General features: G+C 39.7%; 1 protein-coding gene across 1 annotated transcript in view; it reads right to left on the bottom strand.

Annotated features, from left to right (window-relative positions):
• The window catches only part of LOC122541729 (myelin transcription factor 1-like protein), a 558875-nt gene extending 539197 nt beyond the window's left edge, over window positions 1-19678 (bottom strand). Inside the window, exon 1 of the mRNA XM_087978037.1 lies at window positions 19512-19678. The gene's annotated coding sequence lies outside the window, so the exon portion shown is untranslated. The remainder of the gene's footprint in view (window positions 1-19511) is intronic.
• Between the last annotated feature and the right edge of the window lie 6493 nt (window positions 19679-26171).

Here is a 26171-nt window from a genome sequence, read left to right as displayed (position 1 = left end):
AAATAGTGCCCATTTCTTGTGAATTACGTTTGCAACCAATTTCTATCTGCACCATTCATGTTTCATTTCAGACCAAGGATTAGTTCATAATGGTTTTCCCTTGGGGTCACTATTAGGACTGTTATTCATTTTGATATACATTAATGATCTGGACTTGGGTATATGGGATGTAATTACAAAATGAACACTATTTGGCATTTTGAAAAGTATTCAGCAAAGCAGCAGTAATAACAGACCTCAGGAGGACATACACAGACAAAAGCCAAGTCAAATTTGAGGGGAGAAGTGTGAAGTGATACATTTTGGTGAGAGGAATGGGGAAGGATAACAGATCTCAATAGTTGAATTTAAAAGAGTTTAGAAGAGAGCCTTAGCGGTATATACACCAATTTTTAATAGTAATAGAACAGATTGAGACAGCTGTTTAAAAAAAGATCTTGAGTCACAGAAACAATAGAGCAGAATGATCATGGCTAAGTATCTACCTCATCATTACTTATCCCCCATCCCTATATTCCTTGACTTCACTAGTATCAAGAAGTCTACTGATCTCTGTTTTGAACATATTCAATAACTAAACTTCATGAGCCCTGCAGGTTATAAAATTCCAAAGATTCACTAGCCCCAAATGAATTTCTCCCCAAATCAGACCTTCTTCTAAGGTTGTGCCCAGTGTTTTAGCTCAACCAGACATGGGAAACATCCTTTCTGCATCCCTGTTTATTCCTGTAAGAAGTTTGAATTAGATTGCCTCTCTCTCTGTTCTAGACTTTATAGAATACAGTCCCTGTCCCCTCAACATTCCCTATAGGACAGTTACATAATTCCAGAAATCAGTCTGCATTCCCACTATGACACGTATATCCTTCATTAGGTAAGGAGCAGAACTGCACAGAATACTCCAGGGTCCTCGATTCCTTGATTGTATGAACCGATGATAGAAGGTAAAGGGAAGGAAGTTTTAGAAACAGTGGTTATGCCTCCATTTGAATAGTGTACTCAATACAGAGCACAACACTTTAAGATGGAAGTCAAAACTTTAGAGAAGGTATAGGAGAGATTTACTGGAATGGTACCAGTGCTAAGGGACCACAATTATGTGGAGACATTTGAGAAGCTGGAGTTATTCTTCTTGGAAGCAAAGCATACATTAAAGATACAGGCAAAAGCACCAGAGGTGAAATAAGGAGAATTTTATTCTCATTTTTATTTACACAGCTAGTTATTGTGAGCCTTGTTGTGGAAAAAAAGGGAAGTATATCCATAGCAACGTTTCAAAAGTGAATTGAATATATCATTGAAAAAATTCACAAGTATATTGAAGCACAAGGGAATGGCAGAAAGTGAGGACTGCAGATGCTGGAGATCAGAGCTGAAAATGTGCTGCTGGAAAAGCGCAGCAGGTCAGGCAGCATCCAAGGAACTTTCCAGCTTTTCCAGCAACACATTTTCAGCACAAGGGAATGGAACAAGTTTACAATTCTTTCAAAGAACCAGCATTAGCATTATAATAGGATGAATGGCCACCTTCAGCCCTGCATGATTTGGTGATTGTCTGAGAGAAGTAAAGGGTTGCAGCCAAATCACAGGCCACAACTAACTGTTACAGTCGCATGTGTACCAAACATTTGCTGTAATCTAGCCACAATTTTTTTTATTTCAGAAATGTACATTATTCATAAAACGATCTTTATATACATACTTAGTCACTAAAGCAATTCGGTTCCGTACAGTAGCATATGAAAAACCAAATAAACATTGGAATTTGATTTTTTCCAGCAAACAGAGGCATTTCTTAATTGTGCAAGACTACATTTATATGTATTTGAGGCACCGGAAGGACCTGTTAACTGAACAGACCGCCATTTAACTTCGACAGAAAGACCTCATACAGTGGTCTTTCCCCACTGCATCTTGGCGGCAGCAGTGTCTTTGCAGAAGATCCCACCACTCTACATCAACCTCTCTGCTAATTCAGCTCCTTAAGAGAAACAGGAGGCACAAACATATTTGGGTAGCTGTGATCACTGCTGCAAAAAACCTTAAGTTGTATCTTAGCAGCTACAGCCAAACAGAAATTTTCGCTTTTGTCCATCCCAATTTTGCTTTATTTCGAAAAGGTTCAAGTGAGTAAGAGGTTGCATTGATTGATTTGTGGAAGCGATGCCATCGCGGAAGAAGCTAGTTGGGCAATCGAATAATACATCTTTCCTTTGGAAGGAAGGACTTCAATCAGCAATATGTCAGTCACCGATTGTCCTTTCCTTGAAATAGGGCTTGCAGGGGGCACTTAACAACCGCTAGGCAGAATGACAACTTTCGAGATAACACCAGACAAGCCTGGCATACATGAAACCAAGAACAAATTAACAAAACGTGACAAGAACTTTATAATTGCAGCAATGTTCGTAGCTCTAATGTATTTGTGGATAAGAACATGAAAAAGAAGAAATCATTCACCGTTCTTATTGAGTTTTCACTCTGGGGTTCTCCCCATTTAACATCATTGGAAATTTGAATACCAACGCTTTAAACATTAAATAATCTTTAAAAGGAAGCTTCTTCATAATCTAAGTTAAAGAAGAAAAATTCCAAACTTATATTATTCAACTTTGATGAATGCATTTTTCAGAAAAATCATAACCTTTATAATTTGGGAAGGTCTAAAATGGGCAGTAAGAGTTTGGTTATCTGTTAAACACCCCACGCAATCTTCTGTGAAATGTAGTTCATGTAGGGTTTATAAAGGGTGTACAACATCTCTGCTTATGACTTGTACCCTTCATCTACCTCGGAAATAAGCATATTCAGCTATTTTGACAAATTCAGGCTGAGTTATGAAGCCTGTCATCCGCCTCTCAGTGCCAGTCTTTATTCCCTTTCCTCAAGGTCCTTCTCAAAAGAAACAATCACACAAGGACACGCTTCTGAGGAGAACTATCCTGCTGAGGAGACACTGCAACGCACTCCATTTCTCCCAAACACCAGCAGATAGATTGAAGACGTGAGCTGAACATTAATCAAGTGGCAGCCTTTCCTGTTGCAAAAAGTGACTGGCTCATCTTACGGTACCTTGAAGGCTTTGGAAATGCAGTCTTTATGGGGCTGGACATGAGACAGCTCCTAATGCAGAGTTTTTTTTTAATCATACTCAGGAAACGCATTTCGTCTACCTCACTAAAGGCTTGATAAGGCCATCTGTGATCAACCCCTCCCCTCACTTGCTACTTCAAAACCAATAAATTAAGTGAGCTTAATCAATGTGAATGATGGAAAAGTGAGCCTGGCAGACAAATCAGATTTTGACCAATGCTTCAGGCTCTTTCTTGGAACCACTTGCAGAATTTATGATTAGATTAGACTCCCTACAGTATGGAAACAGGCCCTTCGGCCCAACCAGTCCACACCGACCCTCTGAAGAGTAACTCACCCAGACCCATTTCCCTCTGAATAACACACCTAACATATGGGCAATTTAGTATGGCCAATTCACCTGACCTGCACATCTTTGGACGTGGGAGGAAACCGGAGCACCCAGAGGAAAACCACGCAGACACGGGGAGAATGTGCAAACTCCACACAGACAGTCATAGAGTCATAGAGATGTACAGCATGGAAAACCTGGGATCCTGGAGCTGTGAGGCAGCAGTGCAAACCACCGAGCCACTGTGCCGCCCATATCCTGCAACGTTTCCATCAAGTGGCACATTCCAACTTGAACTGTCCTATTCATTGAACACTAATGTGGGTTTGACATTTAATTGTTCCAGTCAAAAACTAGTCAAGCTAATCCTAAAGCAAACTAATACGCAGGCTCTATTCCTGAAGAAGGGCTTTTGCCCAAAATGTCGATTTTCCTGCTCCTCGGATGCTGTCTGACCTGCTGTGCCTTTCCAGCACTACTCTAATCTAAACTCTGGTTTCCAGCATCTGCAGTCCTCACTTTTGCCTAATACGCAGGAATCCACAGCTCCCTGTTAAATCCAGTACTGTATATGGAATCTCTCTCTCTCCCTTTCACGATAGGGGCAGTGTGAATTAAAGCTGCTGTTGGTGCTAAAACCTTAGATGCAGATAGTTTGTGCATGCTACAGGGAATGAGAAATTGGGAAGATCAATTGCATCAACATAACACAAAGTGACCTTCAGAGGTGAACATTCTGAAAACTTCCCCAGTGTATCACATCTCACTGCAATATATGGTCAATAAAATAAATTATTTTAGATGGCAAATTTGTATGATGTCTGAAAAATCTCATTGCTAAACTGCATGTATCTTTGAGTATAAATGTAATTGAGACTGATAACAGCTTTAATATCTCACCTATATGAAGGAAGCTCAGTGAAGCATTAAATTAACATAAACAAAAATAGATTTAAATAGCTGACAACTTCACAATAGTAACAACCAAATATAAATTCAGGCTTTATTTTTTACTCATTGTTTTCCTACATGAATAGCGAAGCAAATTTACAAAGAAAACTTATGAAATCATTTGATCAACAAGTTTTAATATTATATAATACACTATTGGGGTTAATGCTTCTTTAAAGACCCACCCACAGGTTTTGGATTCATTTGACAATGAAAAGAAATTCGGTGAAAGAGGAAGAAATCCATTGTATAAGTCAGAAATCATTGTGATGAACGTTTTGATGATGGACAGACGAGGCTGAAAGGAGATATGTAAGTTGCAGCCTCCCTCCTCTCTCAGTCAACACACGAATCTCAGCTTCTCACCTGATGGGTCCTCATACTGGAACTGTTGTACAGCATTCAGCATGCCAACACAAACCTTGAAACCTGCTCAGCTGTGTACTGCTGGGGTCTGCTATGCTATTATGCTCCTTGTGATAGTATGGCATGCCTGATACAAACATGTGTGTGCGTTCCAGAATGGAGTCATAAGCGATAGCATGAATAAATAACCTTGCCATTCACTGTGTATCCTTCAATTTGTTATAATGGTTACAATGGTTCTAATGTGACAGAGGATTGCACCAGAACAGCTGAATCACTGGTATCGAATCTACATGACGCACTGCCTCTGGTCACCTACCTACTTCACGTTGAGGGAAGGGAAAGGACATTCAAACTTCTCCAATCTAACCACCAAAAGCTGGAGCCCACAAGTTGAGCACATTATCTAGACTGGCATTTCAAAGCAGTACTGAGTGAGTGTTGTACTGTCAAAACAGTGTATCTCTGCATAAAATATTAAATTGATACACTATCTCCTTTTTAACTGAGTGAGAGAGAAGCCATGATATTAATCAAGAAAAAAATTCTAGATTTATCTAAATGGCCTCGCCAATGTTTATCCTTCAACCTTCAAGTCACGGTGGGCAAAGGAAATCTCTTGCTGATTCCCAGCTACAACCATCCCACAACTGATGAATCACATTGAACACCACATGGAGAGCAAGGGTACAGACTGAGCAATAAGTCTATCTTTATCACAGTTGTACAAAATATCATTTATAGTTTTGATAAAATAAAAACTTGCATTCATTTTGCATTTTGCATGGCCATTGGATGTCTCATATGGATCTAATTAAGTACTTTCAAATGTAGTCATTCCAAGTGGCACTAACATAAGTAATGTAACAAATTTACATACAGCACACTTGCTCAAAGGGAGCAATATGATAATGACCAGAAAATATTTTTGTGATGTTAACCGAGAGACAAATATTGGCCAGGACAGAAAACTACCCAGTTTCTCTTCATTATTATGCCATGGAATCTTTTACGTCTATCCAACGCAAGCATAGGGGCCAGAGCTTAACATCTCATCCCACAGATGGCATCCCGACAATGCTGGGAGCTGACTACCAGGACTCGACAGGATGGTCAGACTTGATTTTTGCCCTTGAGCCCTAGACTGGGAGTTGAACACCAAATATTGTGAGTCAGAGAGAATGGTGTTATCAAAATACCTGTGGCAGAATAGGGATGGAGTGAATTTATCATTGAGGAACCAGGACTCTTGACAACTATTTTAGTACTGTGTCACATTGCACGCTACTCTGAACAGTTCAAATATTAAGTTCTGGGAAAAATAGGCCCACCCTCTTATAAATTCAGCCTTCTTCAAATGTCTGTTTCTATCTTGGTAGTGTAATGATTGTAACGAGGTCAGCTAGATGGACGTCATAGAATCTGAGTTCCCTGATTGTGGCTGTCAATCTGGTCCAATCAGGGAGCCCTGGCTGATAGATATAAACAGAAGTGCAAGGGGTTCTTTTCACTCTGAGAGCTGGTTCTGAGGAAGCTGGATCAGTGTCAAGGATTCTCCACATGTAAAGTGAGGGCAACTTGGTGATGGGATACTGACCTCTGTGGAGTTATTTCAGATTTAGATTACTAACTATATAGAAACAGGCCCTTCAGCCCAACAAGTCCACACTGACCCTCCGAAGAGCAACCCACCCAGACCCATTCCTCTACATTTACCCATTCATCTAACACTATGGCCAATTTAGCATGGCCAATTCGCCTAACCTGCACGTTTTTCTTTGGACTGTGGGAGGAAACCAGAGCACCCGGAGGAAATCCACACAGACACGGGGAGAATGTGCAAACTCCACACAGACAGTTGCCTGAGGCAGAATTGAACCCGGGTCTCTGGCACTGTGCCACCATGCAGCCCATTTCAGGTAGCATTAATGGTACTTCTCTTCCTTAGAACTGATTCTCAGTTGGAGTGACATCCTGAATTGTTTTCATTTCTGGTTACTTCACTTGATAAGTTTTTCTGAACTCACACAACCTCTGTCATGTTCTCATATGTTTTCTATTCCAATGGAGTACATGACTCCTGGAGGTGAGAGCATGTCTTAGGCACCAGGCTTGTGTGGAGCATGGTTGATGGACCAAATATTCTCTTCTGTCAATCATTTTCACTCATTTTTATCATCCTTTCCTTGATTTCTCAGTTTCACTTTCTCATTCAGCGTGTCAAATGCTGGCAAATACATTGGATGACTTTTGAAATAGGGGCCGCATTTATCGAGTCATTAATCAGTGCCCATTTATTTTGTTAAAGTTGCTGCATTAGATTTGAGCTGCTAGCTAACATCTGAAATTAATACTCCCTACACTATTCAGTGCCTGCATTTATTTGTTACGACTAAATCTCAAATGTGCTTCAAGCTATCTAAAGCTAGCCTGATCCTCTTAAAGGGAAGGTGCATTCTGGCAGCTGGAGGTGTCGGAAGTGTTTTCAGAAGTGTGGGAGATTCAGCTACTGCTGAGCATGTTGGACAACATATATCAAAGTTTCACATTGCACTGGAAGTGAAAAAGGTGCCACAAAGAAGGGTGCCCTGTGACGTCAAGAAAGCAAGACAGCTGCCAGGTAAACGTTCAGGAGGGATTTACTGTTAGCTCCACCACTGGCACATTGGCCAACAATCCCAACCAAACAACACCCAAGTAGACCATTTGCTTGTTTTGCCTCCCCATCATACACAAAGTGCAGTGATAAATCACACCTTGAACACTCAGTTTGCAAATATTCCCAACTAATCAACCATGATAGCCATACTACCCATACATCCTGCATAACAATGCATACTTTACACTTTCCTCCAAGAAAAAAACCTAGAGGGATAAACTTCTGCACAGCTTAATCCTATGGACTGGACAGTACTGGCCATCAAAGGTAGGGTTATCACTGAGGCTGTGGCCCTCAGGGACAATTATGATGGTACTCAATTAGATTAGATTCACTACAGTGTAAAAACAGGCACTTCAGCCCAACGAGTCCACACCTACCCTCTAAAAAGTAACCCATCCAGACCATTTCCCTCTGACTAATGCACCTAATCCTATGGGTAATTTAGCATGGCCAATTCACCTGACCTGCACATCTTTGGACAGTGGGAGGAAACCAGAGCACCCAGAAGAAATCCACACAGGCACAGGGAGAATGTGTAAACTCCACACAGACAGTCGCCTGAGGCGGGAATCAAACCCGGGTCCCTGGGACCGTGAGGCAACCATGCTAATCACTGAGCTACCATGCCACCCTACTCCTATACCTTAGCCTTCTTTCACCTCAAGTTAATGATGAAAACATACACTTTCTTACAGACAGCAGAAGTAGACTAGTAACAAGGTCAATATTTGGGAACTGGTTCTAGCAAGTCTGGAAAAGACCTTGTGCTCAAGCAGACAGCAGATGTTGAATGGTAACTGGGCCCTCACGGAGAAGATGGTCAGTCTGTCAGGGAGTAGTTAAAGCTAGAACTGGGTTTTAGACTGTGTTTTCTGAGAAAAAGGAATCTGGTTGTTGGCACCATAGGATGAAAATTTGAAAGCTTCCTGCCTTACCTCCCATAAGCAGCTCTTGGAAGCTCAGCGAATTTAAAAATAAGTTATAAGTATACTGCTTTCATCTGAGTGAACCCGCAAAGGTGACGCTGATCAACATCTCAGGAAATCAACCAAGAAACTATCATGAAAGCCACTTACATTACCTGGTCAGTTTTAAAAAAAAAAATTATTGTGTTTGCTTGTGTTTGTCTGCCTGTCTTTTGGGTGAATGGGGCTGAAAACAAAGGTTTTTGAGTTTATAGCAGAATCCAATTAGATTACTTGGTTGTTTAATTTTGTTCTACTAAAGTTACTACACTGTTAATAAATTGCTAAATCTTTTGTTTAAGCTATAAACTAGTGTCAAGAATCAATTATTCGCAAAGACTGAGACTGGATTTTCAAGAAAAGTCTGGTCAGGAACCAATGGGATCAATTTTGAGAGTCTTTGAAGGTTTTAATTTTACCTATTTAGGAAAAAAGAGGTGGAAAGGTGGATTTGGTTCAGCTGTCTGGCTCTGTGTCTTTACAATGTTTGTTTTTGGGAAATAGATGTCTTGCCCCTTGAGAGATAATACTAGTTCTGTGTCGTGTTAATTCTCTTTCAGTACTTCTCACTGAATTTCTGTCATTTCACCCATTAACAGAAAGTCATATACTCCAGACAACAATCCTCTCCTTCATTTACTCTTGTACAGATCACCCTATTTATCCTTTCTGCTGGAGACCTGCTCAATTCAGTTACAGCATGTCCCAGCACTCTCCTGTCCGAGTACGGATGTCAGTCCATCAAATAGAACCCTCTTTATCGCTTATTAAATTCAATTAAATCCGAATCTCTATAGCTGTTTTATATTTCTCTCTTGCAAAGACAAAGTTAAATCAATCATTTCATGACTGCTATGAGATAAATAGTCACGTATCATTACACTTTTAACTAAATCCAGCTCATGACTGAGTCTAATATGCCTGGCACACACTACTGGAGCATATTGTTGCGGAAAAATATCTTAGAAACAATTAAGCAATTCACTACCAGTTTGTCATTCACTCATCTTCTTATCCCTCTCTACATGAAAGTTAAAATCCCCCATCAAAACTATGTTGTCATTACTACATGCTGATTTAAAGGTTCTATCAAAGCTTTGATACACAACTTACATTGTATAATCATAAAATCTTTTCCTTTTCAATTTTATCCATAAAGTCTCCATTACCTGCTTACTTTTGTTATACCCTTTCATCACTGCAGTGATTTCACTGAAATACAGAGGCCACTCCCATCCCACAACTAATTTCTTCACCTTTCCTAAGGATTTTTAACCTAGAATATTTGATTCCATTCCAAACTGTCTTGCTGTCATATCTCAGTAATGGCTGCCATGTCATACTTTACAAATTGCATTTGAGCCTGCAATTCAATCAATTTGTTTCTTACTTTACGAAATCATACAAAAACAATTCAGCTACATTAATTACATTATGTTAAATTGTACCTTCACCTGCACTGCTGAAGGTATACATTCTAGTTGATTCTCTAATTTCTACCTTTGCAAATGTTTCAAATTACTTGAGCTCCACTCACTCTCATTGATTCTTTTAGAGTCCTTGTGATCACCACTTAACCATTCTACAAGGGCTATTTGGCTTAGTAAGAGTCAAAAGTATAGTTCATTCTTGTTGTAATGCTGGCACTCACACCACTACATCAGCCATGTGCGTACCGCTCTTATCTGCTTATCCCTACACCTATAATTTGCACATGATTTGCACCATAAACATTGACTTCTAATTCTTTGATTTGGCTCCTTGCTCCTGGTATTCTTCTTTATGTTGTTGGAAGTCTTCTTTATGTTTGGTTCCAACATGGATTGCAATGATTTGATCTGAGCCCCTCCCTTTCTTCTTTAATATGCTTCCAAGCTAGTTCAAGATGTCCTTCACATTGACACCAGACATGGGATTTTTGATTCAGCTTACAAAGGGTGTTAAATGTCCCCCACCAAGGTCCTGAATTTCCTGTTAATACCATACACTTCCCTTCCTATCCTATTTGGATGGTCTCCTGCTTTAGAACGCACTGACAGTAGACTGGCTGTCCTTATTCTCTCAGGGAGCAAGTACAATACAGTTATCATATAGCTCGTTCTCAGAGGATCTTCCTCCTCTTGCACTGTAGAGTATTAGTCACACTAACCCCTTTCTGAACCTGCAACTCTATAGAAAAATCCATTAAACTGTTCCTCAAAGTAACCTAAGCCAAATAAAAATCAACACTATGAGAATTAATCTAAAGCTTTTTAAAACATGTTTTGTGAGATATGGACAACAATTCTCCTGCTTTTAATCATTAGCATTGTCAGAGCCTCTATTAAAGTGAAAAGCTTCTCAGATATTTCCAATAACTTTTTGATCTTTTAAAAGCTTCATACTGACCAATTGTTACTTGCAGAGATTGATGCTTCAATCCAAACAAAATTGTTTCTATTGCAACTTAGGCTCTCTCACTGTTGTAAAATTGTGGTTAAGTCACAAGCCAAGTAAAACAATTGCACACTGATCTATAAATTTGAATTATTCCCATCTTCAGTGTTCAAAACTTGCAAACCAAGCTTGGCACAAGAATGTGAACAGCAGATAGTGGGGGTATTTTTCATCTTGACTGGATGTCTGGCAATCACACCACCTGTCCAACATTTTCAGGTTTGGACCTCACTCAAATGTACTGAGTGAGCTGCCAGTGCTACATGAACACTGATAGTTCACTGATTCCAAGGAGTTAGGGAGTGGGGAGGGGAGAGTAGGTGACACAAATCTGGCAGTCCTTTACAAAGCCAGGCCAGCAGAATCAAGTTCCTCCTGTTCTCACCAATATGGTTTAAAAAATTACCTTCAAGGTTTCCAGAGTAGTCTTGAGCATTCTCTTTAAGGACCACTGTATAGCTCCCAAAATCTTAAATTCCACTCGTTTGAGGGCATACAGAATATGCTCTGGTTGGTGCAGGACCAGAATTTAATTTTATTTCATTCACTCATGGGATGAGGGAATCATTGGCTCGGCCAGAATTTATTGCCCATCCCCAATTTCCCAGAGGGCAGTTAAGAGTCAACCATATTGCTGTGGGTCTGGAATCATATGTCGGTCCGACCGAGTAAGGATGGCCATTTTCCTCCCTAAAGGGCATTCAGTGAACCAGATTGATTTTTCCGACAATGAGTTCATGGTCATCATAAGACTCTGAATTCTGTATCAAGGTTCTAAATCCATCTTAGGAAAACCTAAAAACCTGATTGAGAGTTTACCCTGCTTTTAGTGGAAGCTCTGGGTTTTAAGTTAAGGCCTGCTTGAAAATAAAATTAGATGCTCTGTGACACAACTGAACAGAATTTATTTTCCAGGTCTTCATATCATAAAGACTTCTGAATTATAAATACTAAATAATGGAGCCATTGTGAAATATGACAACAATAATTTGGGCTGTAGTGTCTTTAATACATATCATGCACATAATATGTAAAATAATGTATTCACAGAAACAGGGCCTTTGGATCATCATTTCTGTGCTGACCCTGATGCCATTCTGAAATAGTTCCGTTTGACTGCATATGTCCATATCCTTTGCTTCCCTGACTGTCCATACATCTGTCTAAATGCCTCTTACACTCTGGTAATGTATCTGCTTCTACTACCTTTCCTGACCAGCATGTTACAGGCACCTACCACCCTCGGTGTAAAAAAGTCTTCCATGAACATTTTCTTTAAACTTTCCCCCTCTCACTTTAAACATATACCCATTAGTACATGACATTTCCATCCTGGGAAAAAGATTCTGACTATCCACCTATCCATGCCTCTCACAATTTTACATATTTCTATCAGGTCGCCCCTCAGCCTCCAATGGTCCAGTAAAAACATCCAAGTTTGTCCAACTTCTCCTTATAGCTAATATACTCAAATCCAGGCAACATCCTGGAAAACCTCCTTGGCCTCTCCAAAGGCTCCATATCCTTCCCATAATATGGTGACCAGAACTGCATACTATACTCCAAACATGGCCTAACTAAAGTCTTACACAGCTGCAACATGAATTTTATATTCCGTGCCCCAACCAATGAAGGCAGGAATGCTGTATGCCGCCTTTACCACTAATCCACTAGTGTTCTCACGTTCAGGGAGCTATGAACTTGGACCCCAAGTATATCAATTTTTCCAAGGGTCCTGCCATGTACTGTATATTCTGCTCTTGCAATTAACCTTCCAAAATATATTACCTCACACTTGTCCAGACTAAACTCCATCTGCTATTTCTCCATCCAACTTTCCCACTGATCTATATCCTTCTGTAAGCTTTAATAACCTTCCTCAGTATCTATAACTCAAACAATTTTTCTATTGCCTACAAACTTATTAATCAAACCACCTACATTTTCATCCATCCAATACAAATTAGGCTGCATTTGCTGCTACTGCAACTGCAAAGATCATACTCACTGCACATGCAGTTGCAGTGCCTGTGACGTTATTGATAACAATGCCAAAGACCACTTCAAATAGCAAAGAACAATGTTTCAGATTGCTGGTTCTTTGCCAACCCTTCACCACCTCACTTGCTACGCAACACACTGCCCCTCTTGTTGAGTCTCTCCCCACCCTTCTCCACACCCTTGAGCCCTTGCTGCCTCATCTACAAACATATGCGGATGAAATGGGGAGCTAAGGTGGTGAGCAAGGCAGCAAATGTGTGAGGTTTGGGGCAAGAAACAAGTGAAGCAGAGAATGAGACAGGAAGTGAGAGGCAGCAGGCTCGGGCAACCAGCAAGTCAGCAGCATCAACTCTCTGTTTAAGTAACAGCACTGTAAAAATTAACACAAAACCAATGGAGGAAATGTTAGGACAAGTGACCAAAAACATGGATCAAAAAGACAGGATAAAGGTGCAGGGGCTAAGGGAAGGAAATTAAGTTAAGAAATCATGCACACCCAAGCTTGATATCAACAAACCACTACACAATAGACAATGGTACATTTTATACTTTGTAGTATTATCCAAAAGCTTCTCTTGTTCCAAGTGCTTGGTGTTTTCAGCGCTTCAATCCAGCAATGTACAGCAAATGTTCTTAATGAATATTAATAATGAGCTTCCTCAGACTAACAGCTGCTTGGAATGAGGATGTGGTGAGCTAATGGAGAACAACAAAGTTGTTAATGGTGCGTAACTTGTAGATGCTGGTATGCCATTTAATAAATGCAATAGATAAAATTTCAGTGACTTACTACATAGTTTGCTGTGAGATCAAACTTCTAACAATATACAATTAAGTAAAAAGTAAAATCTAATCTTTCTGACATTGAAATAAAACGAGCCAACATGTCTTCTCCGTCTGTCAATTTTTCACTTTTTCTCTCAAGTCTTTTCAGTTATGCAAGCATTTCTCTCTCTCTCTCACCCACACGTGCATATACACACGAAATATGAGATGTTTCAGCCACAAAATCAAAACATGAGATTCTGACAGAGCTCGCAGCTGACATGGTTCATCATTAAGGACTCAAGAAAACTCATCTGTTTCTTCCCCATTTCCAAACTTCTTCTCTTTAGATGGCATACACACCAGAATAGCATGCAATAAGCCCCACAGTGTCGCTAATCTTATGTTGTGTGTATGTTCGGGATTGGGAATGTTGTCATGCTATTTAACTATGCAGTATGAGAGCAGAGTTTAATTCTATTCTCAATCAATGTTCATGCAAAAACACTTTCTAACTGCAATCACTGTGTAGGAAGTATGAAAAGGGAATTTGTGATCTGACTGGCACTTGAAGACTAAGAAATGCAGAAATTCTTATAGCACATGCACCCCTATGACATGGATTAAATATGTGCAGTTCACGTTCAAGATGCATTGTAACCCAATGGCTGTGGATTGCTTAGCCCTGTTTATCGCATGCTGCTTCCACTATTTAGTATGTATGCAGTTCTTTGTTGTAGATTCACCAGGTTGACACCTCATTTTTGGGTAAGTCTGGTGCTGCTCCCAGCATGCTCTCCTGCAACTTTCATTGAATCAGTTTGTCCACTGAGTTGATGGTAGTGTGAGGTCCATGCCAGGCCATTTTGGTTAAATACAAATCAGCATCCACTAATGACTCACAGCCCCTCATGGATGCTCTGTGAGAGTTGGTAGACCTGTTCAAATCTCTCTCAACTAGCACAATGTCAGAAGTCACATGACAGCAGGTTATGGTCCAACAGATTTATTTTAAATCACAAGCTTTCGGAGTGCTACACTTCGTCTGATGAAAGAGCAGCATTCCAAAAGCTTATGATTTCAAACAAACCTGTTGGGTTATAACCTGGTGTCATGTAACTCCTGACTTTATCCACCATAGTCCAAAACTGGCAACTCCACGTTATAGTCAACACAACGGTAATTGAGGGTACTGTCAATGTAAAAATGGGATGTTGTCTTCACAAGAACTGTTTAGTAGTAACTTACACTGTAAGATTACAACAGGGGAAAACAAAATTAGATCATATGTGGTAATATTAGGTTTTGTGTGTCTGCTATATGCAGAACAGAATTGTCCCACAAATAGATGTCAAATGGCTAATGAGTCTTCAAATAGTGAAACAGTGTGAGGGAAAAAAGGACTTGAATGCTATAAACATGGACTACACATACTGTGGAATTGAGTAAGGCTCCCTGACCGATGAGATCTGCTCCCTTCCATGTATGCTGAAATAAATATCTTTGCTTTTTTGAACTCCGCATATCTGAGAGTGGCCTTTTCACCAGAACAACTGGTGTAGCCAACAGGATTTCCAGGATCAATAAACATTACTGGATCAAACGTTGACATCAAAAGATAGGTGTGTACCTTTACTTTCCCATCAGAAGTCAGTAGGTCAAATGAGGAGTGCAAACCAAGGAATGGATCTGGGTCTGTGGGTGAAGTAATCAAAGATAGTGCAGCATATGGATCATGTTCCCTTACAGAAACAAGTATTGTTTCTGGGGTAAACAAAGGAAAATCAAAGAATGACTGTAGGGTAAAACAGGACAGAGTACATATTCAGGAATGTATGAGGGGTAATTCTTCAGATATACAAGGCATTGTCCCAGCAGTTACAAAGATGCTTCATATTTAATACTTCTTGGAGGGGTCTGTTGAAGGAATTTGTTTCAAGTTTTGTTGAAATACTGTGGACTGATATCTTTAAAAGAAAGCTCATTGAGGGACACTGGAGTTTTTTTAATCAAGGCGTCTGAGAAATTGCAACTGATTAGAACTCTTGATTCTGCCGGACCCATGTTGGGAAGTAAAGAATAGTCATAGATTCCTCAGATAAACAAGGTGTAGTTCCTTAGGTATATTAGGTAAATTAGAGAACAACCATAGAGAAGAACAAGAGGATCCATTTCCCACAGTTAATAAAATTATCATGGAGTAAAATGGGATGATCCATTCCCCATAGAAGTGTGACAATGGACGGACTGGAATCCTCAGACCAGGAACACGAGCCAAGGTGGAGACTCAATGGGTCACTCACTGAATCTTTGATGGTCATGAACATGAAAGAGGACTGGGACCCTAGATAATTCCTGGAATGAAATAAGGAAAAGCGAGAAGCAGATAATTGAAGAGAATAATTTAAGTGCTATCTCAAATGTGTCAATCAGAAAAAACCTGAGATAGGTAATTTAACATAAGAAAGGGAAAACCTTATATTAAAAAAAAGTACTTTGGATTAGGCAATGTGTCTTGGGAATAGTACATGAGCCAGAAGATGATACATAACTTGAGGAGGAGGACAAATCGAGCATAAGGAGATCATATAATCACTGATGAAGGCAGTAAACCTGTCAAATCAGCTGGCAGTCATAAAGGTTAACAACATATAACCCCATTCAAAGAATAAAGAACAGCACAGAACAGGTCCTTCGGCCCACCAGGATTGCACCAACACATGATACCTTTCAAAATTAATTTTTTTTTGCCTCTACGCATGTCGTATCCCTCTATTCTTCGCCTCTTCATATATTTATTAAAATGCCTCTTAAATATTGCTCTTGTACCCACCTCCACCATCTTCTCTGGCAGTGCATTCCAGGCACCCACCACCTCCATGCAAAAAACTTGCCTCTCACATCTCCTTTTAACTTACCTCCTTTTACCGGAAAACTTTGTCCCCTAGTAATTGACATTTCTCATGGGAATAAGACTCCAACTATCCATTCTATCTATTTGTCTCATAATTTTGTAAACCTGTCTCAAGTTGCCCCTAGGAGAAAGTGAGGACTGCAGATGCTGGAGATCAGAGCTGAAAATGTGTTGCTGGAAAAGCGCAGCAGGTCAGGCAGCATCCAAGGAACAGGAGAATCGACGTTTCGGGCATAAGCCCTTCTTCAAGTTGCCCCTAATCCTCCAATGTTCAAGTGAAAACAAACCTAGCTTGTCCAATATCTCCTCATGGTGAAAACCCTCCAAACCAGGCAACATCCAGCTAAACCATTTCTGTGTCCTCTCCAAAGCCTACATATCCTTCTAGTAGTACGGTGACCAGAACTGTACAAAATATTTCAAATTTGCCCTAACTAAAGTTCTATACAGTTGCAACATGACTGGTTAACTTTTATATTCAATGCCCCATCTAATGAAGGCAAGCAAACCATATGCCCCCTTGACCACCTTATCCAGTTGTGTTGCTAGATAACTGTGAACCTGTATTCCTAGATCTCTCTATATGTTGATGTTGTTCCAAGTTGTACCATTTATTTCATGCTTCCCATCTACATTAGATCTTCCAAATACATCATATCTCATTGGTCCAGATTAAACTCCATATGCCATTTCTCTGCCCATGTCTCCAGCCTATCCATATCCTGCTGTATCCTCTGGCAATCCTCCTCACTATCTGCAGCTCTCCTAAGTTTTATGTCATCTGCAAACCTACCAATTAGACCACCTACATTTTCATCCAAATCACTTACAAAAACTACAAACAACAGGGGTCCCAGCGCTGATCCATTTGGAACACCACTTGTCACAGATCTCCAGTCAGAAAAACACCTTCCCACCACTACTCTGTGTCTTCTGTATCCATCTTACCAGTTCACCGCGGATCACATGTGACTTCTCCTTTAATATCAGCCTGCCGTGAGGGACCTTGCCAAAGGCATTGTTCAAGTCCACATAGACGTCTACCACCTCATCTTTTCTCATCAATCATCTTTGTCACTTCCTCAAAACTTCAATCAACTTTGCGAGACATAACCTTCTCTGCACCAAGCAATGTGATTATGTCCATTTTTTTTCCAAATATGAGTAAATCTTAACACTAAAAATCTTTTCCAATACTTTTCCTACCACTGACGTAAGGCTCATCGGCCTGTCATTTCCTGTTTTATCCCTGTTTTATTTCTTAAACAAAAGAACAATATTAGCTGTTCGCCACTCCCCTGGGACCCCTACTATGGTCAAAAAAGATACAAAGATTTCATACAAGGACACAGCAATTTCCTTACCTACCTCAGTGTTCTAGGATAGATCTTATCAGGACCTGGAGACTTGTCTACCATAATCTTTTCAAAATACCCAACATCCTCCTTTTTTATATCGACGTGCCCTAGAATAATAACATACCTCTCCCGAGTCTCACCATCATGTCCGACTGCTTTGTGAGTACTGATGCAAAGTATTCGTAAGGACCTCACCTACTTCCTCCAGCTCCATGTATCAATTCCCTACTCAGTCCATGAGTTGACCTACCCTTTTCTCTAGATACCCTCATGTTCCTTACATAGGTATAGAACACCTTTGGATTTTCCTGTTTGCCAAAGACATTTCATTGCCCCTTTTAGCCCAACTAATTCCTTGTCTGAGTTCTTTCCTGCTATTTTTGTATTCTTCAAGGGCTCTGTCTGACTACAGTTTCCTAAATTTGTGCCTCCTTTTTCTGTTTGAGAAAGTCAACATGGGAATCAGTGAATAGATCAGGCAGTGAAACACGCCACAAAACCTTTATCCTGACATTGGCATCAATGCTAAAAATTAGGAAGTTGATGCACATCAGAAAAATTGGGAAGAGTGTGAAGAGAAAGGGGCAAGTAAGGTGGGGGAGGGGAGAATTTGGCAAAATGGATTCTGATAAAGAGGTCCCGAGATAGGCCCGGGTTCGACCTGAGATGAGCGGGGCTGTAAAAGGTGATAATGATCAGTGACACTGAGTGAGACCAGAAAAAGATGTAAACATTGGTTACAAGTGAAATCTTATAACTCACAATCTGTTTCTGTCAACGGGAAAACAAGTAACCATTCTTTTGACCATTTAGTAACAAACAGGGTCCAGGGTCTGGCATGCCTGGAAGGTTATCAGTGACCACCATCCTATGATGAACAGCCACAGCTTGGGAGTCCCCAGTGATCCACATGTCTACTAACATCCCCACAAACATATGTAATCCAGGTATGGGAAACAGACTACCAACGCATCAAATACTATAATTACTGGTGCAACTCCAGACAAACATCACAAAGTGCAGGAGAGTTATCCCAGAGTCCTGGCCAATATTTATGTCTCAAAATTCATTGCAAAAACGTCATTTTCACATGGTTGTTTATTGTGTGCATATCAGACATCACGTTACCTACACAATGACTGTGATTACACATTTTTAAAAAGTCCTCCATTGTTCATTTTATGATAATGTAATCAGTATTATGGTTGTGAAATGCAAATCTTCCTTTTAAACCATATGCCAAATTTTAAATTTTTTTCCCTTGGTTTTGTTAAAGTGCCTTGCCTCAGTCAGCACTTGCCCACATCCACTCCAGGATGGCAAACTCTAGGCTGACGGATTGGGATTGGGAGTTTCAGGTATTGGTGGGGCTGATGCAATGGATGTCATTGGATAGATACTGTCTCAAATCCGCGCATGTGTATGATCACACCGCACTTGAGCAGTCACCAAAGACACTCAAGGTGCAGCAACAAACGTCCTTGAGTGTGGAGTAAGAAGTCAACAGTACCAATAGAGTAATATCTACTTATGCACATATTAACAGCTGTATCATAATGAGCTCAGATCACATGGGACTGAGACCTGCAAGAAGGCACTAGGAAACTGCACCTCCATCACAGTCAGGTATATAGTTTTTCATCAATGAATGTCAACAATTTTCACTCACCTTGAGTTCAGCCCTTGCATGCCTCAAGTTACTGGAAGTTCCCAAAAGTGACAGTAGATATTTTGAGCAGTCCTCTCGGTCGCTGCCCAGAGGAATCCAGGACAAATGACTTCCCAGAGAACCAATACCTGAGCATGTGATGGAAAGCCAAATTACAGGACTATCCCTGAAAATCCACCTACAATAAATAATGATAGTAAATGAAGCTGTGCAGGAATGGATTGGCATCATACGGTTTAATAGTTCAATTCTAATGTGCTCTAGCACTGTGCCTCTCCTCTAGCCTCAATTGTCAGAGACTATTTACAATATAATTGACTTCAAAGGTAATGTGTAATGGTAAATAATTTGGTATTGCCCACGTTACACTATCTCCTAAATATAAAAAAGACTCCTCTGAATTTATAATCACGTTTTATAAAGTACCAGATCATTAAAAGAAATAGTATACCATTCACTAGTAGTTCAGGAATGTCTTTTCATTACTGTGTGCTGGTCTTCAGTTCTATCTCACAAGTACCCACTTGAAATGACAAGTGTGATTTTATTTACCCATGAATACTAAAGGACAGCTTGTATTTTTTAATAAATTCTAAAGGACACCAACAAGCAGAAATTATTTTTACTTATATTACTTTCCTTGAATGGAGTAATGAAATATCAGACTGGAACTTTGAATAAATTACTGTTCAGGGATATAGAACTATTTAGATTCTAGTTTATAAATTTATATAACTCGGTTAAATAAATTTGGAAATTCAATTTATTACTCAGCTTCCATATTTGAACATATTAGCTGGAAACCACTCAAAATTTATGATATAATTTTTTAAACATAGATTCAACCAGTATAAAAGTTCGATTAATCTAGCTATTGGAATTATGCCGCCATTTTACCACATGAATGATGTGTTTCAACAGTTACTTCCACTTGGTGTTGTACAGGTAATAGTCCTGAAAAGAGTTCATGTTGAAATTGCATTACCTCTACCCAGCCTCTTGATGCCACACAGCTTTTGGGTGGACAAGCAGTTAGTCTTTCCCAAGGTCCTGGAGGAGTCAGATGTGACATACCTGGCTGCTGATAGGTGTAATTAGGATTTCTTACCAGAGATTTATCCCTCCTGCCTCTGCTCTCTGGCCCACCTACACTGACTGACTGACTTATGGATTTTTTTGTTCATCTCTCTGTGTGTCCCTAGAACGCAGTTGCTAGGCAACAGCAGTTTTTTCTTTCAAATTTTTTAAAGCTCTAAACCAGCAAGTTCAATCTCTTCAGTTCAACATTTGTAAAAAAAATTGCTCCTAACATTATCCATTGCTATGGATTTATAACATGCCTGTAAAATGTTTGTTGCCATAGCAACTCAGATGTTTTGAGTGTGGGAGTAAGGGTGTGGGTTGGGGGTTTTAGGTGATGGGCCTTGTGGACTGAATGACCATTATGGATTGATATTGACCGCATGGGATTGGATTTCTATTGTGGATGTGCTGAATTTCGGGCTTGTCTTTTTACCCTGACCATGGTGAAGGCTGTAGTGTTGTGGGTCAGACCTGCCTTTGGGCAGAGAATTCATGAAGGAATTTATTGCCATTACTTGTAAAATAAGTTGACTGAGTGTCATATTAGGTTCTGGGTATCAACCACTGGCAGATGATGGTTGAGTGCTGCCACGAATCCTATTTTCTAATCTGCCAAAATAAACAATAACGGTTTGGAAACCTCCTCATGAGCCAAGGTAACAGAAGCTCAGATATGTAATGGAAATTTACACAGAAGCTTATCAATCCTCTTTTCCATGCTGAGTCGAAGGGCCTGCATAATTATCAGTGGTAGCATAGACCACTAGAGGATCTCAACAATACGTGACATTTGTCTGACATAACAGGTGTAGTTCACTGCACAAGAACAATAGGTATAACTAACATTAGCTAATTAGATATAATACAACTACCAGAAGCCAGGTGTGTCCCCAAGTGCCACTGGCGTATGCTGCAAGGATCGACAAGTTGGTAATCAACCTGTTTGGCGGTGTTTTTAATGTATATTTCTTAGCCATTCAATCCTAGGGCAGGGCTTGTAGTAAAAAAAGATCTTGACTCTTGCAAGTGAGCAGCAACTGACTTTATTCAACATAACAACGTATAAAGGATGACAAAAAATAAAGCATCTTACTTGGAGCCCTACAGACACAGACTCAAATTCCAAATGATCCAACATCATTGTGTCAAAACTCCTTTCAGACATGATCAGCCACAACTTCCTTTACCTTACAGGAAGTGAACTCAAGGGGATTTTTCTTTATTCATTCATAGAATGTGGGCGGCACTGGCTAGGCCAGCATTTATTGCCCATTCCTAATTGCTTAGACAGAGTTGAGAGTCAACCACCTTGCCACTTGGCCTGGAGTTGCATGTAGGCCAGATCAGGTAAGAATATTCTGAAGGGCATTAGTGAACCAGATGGGCTTTTCCTGACAACTGGCTTTATGGCCATCATTAGACTTTTAATTCCCAATTTCTTTTTTAAATGAATTCAAGTCCATAGCAGGATTCGAACCCAAGGTACCCAGATGAATAGTCTAGCATTATTATCACTAGCCATCACCTCCCCAAGTTTCTTGCTCAGGGACGCTACTCATTTTGTCAAAAGACCTCCAAGAAATCAGCAATTAATCACATTTAACAAAAGATTTCATTTTTTTACATATAAATATATTTGAATTCTTTAATCTCTCCATAAAATGCATTTAAATTTTAGAACTTGGTGTGAGATGTTTTTAAAGGCAGAGTCTAGCAATCTCAAGTCATTACAGGCTGATAACGAAGAGCAGCACACAAAATAAGCACTCACGCTTTGACTCTTGTTAATAAATGGACAGTTTGAAATTTTAAAGGAAACAATACACGTTAATGCAGATAGCTACTCCATCAAAGTTAATCAACATGTACCTATAAATGTGATGCTGATTTTGCAATACAGTGTAGCCAGTGTTGCACAAGCTCAATTTTATTTGCTAGTTTTGGAATCTGGTAAATTGGCACAATTTCAAGTTAGATATACTGCTCCTTTAGAAAAGGCACAGACAGATAGACAGTCAGACAGTCAGTTCATCTGTTTATGAATTATGTTGTTGCTGCCTCAACATTAGTTCAGCCTTATGCAGAGCAATTAAAATGCCCCTCTTCTTGCTAAAAATCACAGTTTTCCTATTTTCAGTTCAGTAGAAAATCACATATTCAATCATGACTATTGCTTTTTGAGAAATACAGCAAAAGGAAAGTTCGATCGTTTCTGCACTGCAGTCAAAATGCGTCCAAGACCTGGGCATTTTCCTCATACTTACAGTTACACCCTGGTGCAACTGTCATGCAAAATAAGCTTGGATCCTTTTAAAATTGATCTGTAAAACCATAATATGCATAAGAGTACTGGATAATTATTTAAATAGAAACAATGTTCAGGGTAATAGGGAAAAGGCAGGGTATTCTTGCTAGGTTAAAATTCTCAAAGCTGATACAGACACAATAAGTAACATTCTAGAACAACTCTGAATTTTTTTTCCCCAATCAGAGAAGGACATTATCATAAACACAGAAAGCACATTGGTTTATTCAGTAGTACTACTGATCAAGACCATCTGTCAACTATAACATACCACTGTTCATCATTAGCAATTGGTGATACTCACCTGGGATGACTGAGCACAAAGAATAAGATGCAAGTCTAGTACTACATTACAAGTTTGCTCTGTTGCCCATAAGGGAAATGCCGTTATTCCTGTACAATCTGCATTGATATAGTATATTCAAAACAGCAAAATGTCCCAGGGTGTTTCACGATGCCTTATCAAACAATTCTGCCATCAATCCATGTATTAGGCTAGATAACTAAAACCTCAGTGCGATTCAATGTGTGTGAGGTACATACTTCAATATCAGTCACTGCAAAGTTTGGAATTTGAAAACGTGGCATTTGGGTTTAGTCTGTGAGTATGAATTTGTTTAATGATTACCTTTAAAAAAGCTCTGTAGCCATGGTGATTTCTTTTCAAACACAGTATGAGAGTAAGATGTTAGGTGAGCTTTAAGGTACAATTTTCCAGAATTTTTCTTTCAATCTTAGGGGAAACACCCATCTTAGGTGGGCGGCACAGTGGCACAGTGGTTAGCACTGCTGCCTCACGGCGCCAGAGACCCGGGTTCAATTCCCGCCTCAGGTGACTGACTGTGTGGAGTTTGCACATTCTCCCCGTGTCTGCGTGGGTTTCCTCCAGGTGCTCCGATTTCCTCCCACAGTCCAAAGATGTGCAGGACAGGTGAATTGGCCATGCTAAATTGCCCGTAGTGTTAGGGGTATGGGTGGGTTGTGCTTCGGCGAGTCGGTGTTCACTTGTTGGACCGAAGGGCCTGTTTCCACACTGTAGGTAATCTAATCTAAACATGTAACGCTGATAGAAAGCCCTTTTAATTTCAGTATTGCACAAGGCGTTGTTGGAGATGGATGCCTACAAAAGTTGCTCCTGAAGACAGGAGGCTTTTTTAAACTGCTAGAAATAGGATACCTCAGTGTTGTGAGTTTAGTTTGAAAGTTTCAGACCCTAAGTATTTGGTTAAACCCTGAAGAGATTACCTGAAGCTAAGAAAGTCAAAGCTCACTTGTATGACAACTTCAGGAAAGAGCTATCAGATTCTCAGGACTAAAAATAGATGCCACAGTTAGGTAAGACTGATATGATGGAGAAGGGAATTTTCTCAGGTGATGTGAGTACTATAAATCAGTAATATTGGGATTAGTGGTACCGTATCTTACAGTGTGTTTTGAAATCTTTAAACATGTGTTTTATATATATGGAATTTGGTTTAATTTATTTATCTCCATTTCTTTCACATAATAAACTTCTATGTTAAAACCAAATCTCCAACATTGTGTGTTTGTGTTTCAGTAACAAACCACTTCGTTAAAACCACATGATCTATCAAGCCAGGTTTCAGTCTGGGATCTGCTTGTCCAGAAATAACATCAGAGGGGATTACAACTTTGATCAAAGAGCTGGATTTAAGGAGCATTTTAAAATGAGAATTAGAGAGGCAAAGACCGTGAATGCAGCCATTATTGTAACCATAAACATCGGTGACAAATAGTACTTAATTTCTTTGGAAGGCCCCATGAAAAATTCTCAAGGGAGATTACTTTTTGGTTTTCAAGGGCTTCGTTTTTAGTCTCACTGATTCATTTACTAGATAATGCAATTATATAGTAGCAATACCATCTCTATTTGCAATAATGCATGGAGAACTTGGACTCCCAGAAAGTAGAATGAGAAAAATTAATCAATATCCCAATTCTGGTTCAGGAATGGGGAGGATTAAATGCTTAATATTCCTGAATAAAAGGTGTAGTCAGCCAGCTGGACATCATAGAATATATGTTCCCTAATTAGGCTGTTATTCTGATCTAATCAGAGAGCCCTGCTGACATGAAAATATTGAGTGTCAGAGATATAGCCACTCTGGTGCCTGACTCTATATAGGGCAGTATCATCAAGGGAAGTTCATGTGTAAATAAAGAGTGACTTGGAGAGGGGATATTGCCCTCCATGATGTTATTTCAGAAGGTAGTCATACATTAAGGAGAAAAAAACACTCAAATAGGTGAGACAGTAAGTCGGAAAAGAAATAAGAAATTTACAAATATATATAAATAGGTGAATGGGCCAAAATGTAGCAAATAGAGTTTAACATAAAAAAATTATGAGGTTGTCCATCTTGGTCAGGAGATTAAAAAAGCAATTTATCTATATGGAGCAATACTTCAAAAGGCTTTAGTACAGAGGAACCTGGGTGTCTTCATTCATTAATTATACGTATTTATTCCTAAAGGAATCAAACATAAAAGTAGGGAAGAGTTGTTGCAAGGCATGGGTGAGACTGCATCTGAAGTATTGCATAAAATTTTGGTCCCTTTACTTGGATTTGCTTTGGAGGCATTTCAGAGAAGGAGGCAGTTCAGATCAGATTAATTCCAGAGCTGAAGGGCTTGTTTTATGAGGAGAGATTGAGCAGTTTAGGCCTGTACTCGATGGAGTTTTGAAGAATGAAAGGAGACTTGCAGATTTGTAATTCATAAGGGGTAAAGAGCTATGGAGAGCGAGCAGGCAAACAGAGGTGTGGTCAAGATGAAATCAGCCATTATTGTATTAAATGGCAGAGCAGGCTATAGGGATTGAATTGCCTTTTTCTGTTCCTAGTTCTTATCTTCTTATGTAAAAGGAAGGGATAGCAGTTTTAAGGCAAATGTTGATCAGCAAGGGGATCAAGGGTTACTGTGAGAAGGCAAGAGAATGGGGTTGAGAAACAGATCAGCCATGATCAACTGGTGACTCGATGGGCCAAGTAGCCTAATTCTGCTCCTGTCTCTTATGGTCTTACTGTCTGTTATCGTACAAAAAGGACAGAATTTCTTGACGGTCCAACTTACTATTTGTGGAATTAATAAACATTAAAAGTTTATTGTTATATTTTGAAACCCACCAAACTATCGGAAGATGCAGATTTTCCAAATGGCTCGTCAACTGTACAGCAGTGATAGTGGAAGACTTGTAATTATCCAATATTGAATGAGTCAATAATTTTGTTACGAGAGATCTGAACTGTTCT

This window comes from Chiloscyllium plagiosum, unplaced genomic scaffold, assembly GCF_037043375.1.
Source record: "Chiloscyllium plagiosum isolate Xiang-an unplaced genomic scaffold, Cpla_swu_hap1 HiC_scaffold_3, whole genome shotgun sequence".
In the NCBI taxonomy this organism is placed as follows: Eukaryota; Metazoa; Chordata; class Chondrichthyes; order Orectolobiformes; family Hemiscylliidae; genus Chiloscyllium; species Chiloscyllium plagiosum.
The sequence above is the reverse complement of the archived record's forward strand: the minus strand, read 5'-3'. Positions and strand labels throughout refer to the sequence as shown.